The sequence below is a fragment of the Plecotus auritus genome (assembly GCF_963455305.1).
Source record: "Plecotus auritus genome assembly, chromosome: 1".
NCBI classification, from domain to species: domain Eukaryota; kingdom Metazoa; phylum Chordata; class Mammalia; order Chiroptera; family Vespertilionidae; genus Plecotus; species Plecotus auritus.
This window is the reverse complement of record NC_137770.1, coordinates 248687663-248690520: the sequence shown is the minus strand read 5'-3', so window position 1 is coordinate 248690520 and position 2858 is coordinate 248687663.

Genomic DNA, 2858 nt, shown 5'->3' with positions numbered 1-2858 from the left:
TGCAACTAAAAGACAGAGCAGACATCATCCAGAACCACAGGAAGGCTGGCTGAGTGGAAATTCTATAACTAGAAGGAAAGAGGAAAGTTCACGGAGAATCAGAGGAGCAGCAAAGGGCTGAGGTACGGAGACACACGCGCAGAGAGGAAGGGTGGCTGAGTGCCTGGCTGACTTTCTCTGGCGAGAGGGGGAAGGAAGCCCCTGACTGCACTGAACCCCAGTTCCGACTGCACTGAACCCCAGTTTCGGGTGAAACCCCGTGGACCCAGGCTCATACAGAGGGAGTCTGGACTGTCAGGTAGAGAGAAAGGTACACGGAGACTCAGGGGAGCCGCAGCAGGCAGGGGTCTGGAGGCGTGCGCATGCGAGTGCTCACAGAGAAGTCTGAATGCGGAGGTTGACGCAGGCTTTCCCTAGGGAAGGGAGACGAAAGCTCCTGACTGCACTGAACCCCAGTTCCGACTGCACTGAACCCCAGTTCCGGACGAGCCCCTGGGGACCCAAGCTCTTACGGGGAGAATCTGGACTGTCAGGCGGAAACTCAGGGGAGCCGCGCAAGGCAGAGGTCTGGTGGCGCGCGCGCATGAGCAGGGATGACGGGAAGCTAAGACTGTCTGCTCAACCCTGAGACTCTGCCCCATCCAAGCTGAGCACAGAGGCTTTTGCAATTTGCAAGTCTGATCCTATAAGGCTGTCTCCAGCACCGAACTTCTCCCAGCGTAGACACAGCTGATCCTCACAGCCAACTGGCCTGGAGGTCAATTCCTTCCAGTGTTACCAACAACAATCAAGACTTAACTACAACAAGGCTGTACACACAGTCCACAAAGGGGTGCACCAAGAATGTCCACCTCAGGTTAACTGGGGAGGCCGACCCACTGGGCCATATAGGAAACCTAGCACACAAAGCTACCCTACCAACTCAGGCAAGCAGCAAAAATGCGGAGACAAAGAAACAGATCACAAACGAAAGAAATGGAGGAAAACAAATGACTGGATATAAAATTCAAAACCATGGTTATAAGGCTTTTCAAGAATATCCTAGAAAAGGCCAATAAATTTAGCGAGACCCTCGAAGATATGAAAAAAAATCCAACTAGAAATTGAACATACACTGACTGAAATAAAAAATATTATACAGAGACCCAAGAGCAGACTAGAGGAATGCAAGAATCAAGTCAAAGATTTGAAATACAAAGAAGCAAAAAACACTCAACCGGAAAAGCAAAAAAAAAAAAAGAAAAAACCAAAGAGTTGAAGATAGCGTAAGAAGCCTCTCGGACAACTTCAATGTACCAACATCAGAATTATGGGGGTGCCAGAAGAAGAGAGAGAGCAAGATACTGAAAACCTATTCAAAGAAATAATGACTGAAAACTTCCCCCACCTGGTGAAAGAAATAGACTTATAAGTCCAGGAAGCGCTCAGAACCCCGAACAAAACGGATCCAAAGAGGACCACACCAAGACACATCATAATTAAAACGCCAAGAGCAAAAGACAAAGAGAGAATATTAAAACCAGCAAGAGAAAAACAGTTAATTACCTACAAGGGAGCACCCATACAATTGTCAGCTGATTTCTCAACAGAAACTATGCAGGCCAGACGGGAGTGGCAAGAAATATTCAAGGTGATGAACAGCAAGAACCTACAACCAAGATTACTCTACCCAGCAAAGCTATCATTCACAATTGAAGGTCAGATAAAGAGCTTCACAGATAAGGAAAAGCTAAAGGAGCTCAGCACCACCAAACCAGTATTATATGAAATGCTGAAAGGTATTCTTTAAGAAGAGGAAGAAGAAAAAAGTAAAGATAAAAATTTTGAACAACAAATACATGTCTATCAACAAGTGAACCTAAAAATCAAGTGAATTAAAAATCTGAGGAACAAAATAAACTGGTGAATATAATAGAATCAGGGGCATAGAAAGGGAGTGGACTGATAATTCTCAGGGGGAAAGGGGTATGGGGGGTGCAGGAAGAGACTGGACAAAAATCGTACACCTATGGATGAGGACAGTCGGGGGGGAGGTAAGGGCAGAGGGTGGGGTGGGAACCGGGTGGAGGGGAGCTATGGAGGGAAAAAGGAGAAACAATTGTAATAATCTGAACAATAAAGATTTATTTAAGAAGAAGAAGAAGAAGAAGAATGAACCAATGAATGGAACAACAACAACAAAAAAAAAGAATCTACTCCTACCAGGCCGATCTGGTCAGCCTCTGGTGGGTCTGCCCGGTAGCAGCTGGGTGGAGCAGAAGCCGCTGGCTCGCCTTCTGATGGTTGGGGCACTCATTTTTCCAGTGCCACGATTCCTTTCAGTAGGCACATTGGTCTCCTCTCTGGGGCCCTTTCCTTCTTGGTTCTTTAGTCCCTCATTGTCTCCATCTGGGCTCTTCTGGCAGGGCTGGTTGCCTCAAGGCAGCAGCCAGGAGAGCCGCCTACCTTTTCATTCTTTGTTCTTCCTCCTCCTTGGTAGTGAGGTCTTGGTTCACAAAGACCTTGTTGGCAATTTCTCTCATTTCAGTGGCATTCTTTCCGGCGAACCCCTCTAATTTTTGAAGTTTCTGTCTGATGTCGGTTTGAGCCTACCCCACAAAGGCAGCATTGGCCATGCGCTGGTTTTCAGGGGCCTCTGGAGTGTAGACTCTGAAGGCATCGCAGAGTCTCTCATAAAATTCAGCCAGACTCTCATCCCATTTCTGCAAGACCTTAGAGGTCTTTGCCATGTTTGTAGGCTTCTTGGCCCCTGCCCGGATCTCTTGGAGGAAGGCGAGTCGATAACTTTTTAGACAACTTCTTCCCTCCTCCGTCTTTGGGTTCCAGCGTGGTACTTCATCAGGCGAGGCTTCCCGTGC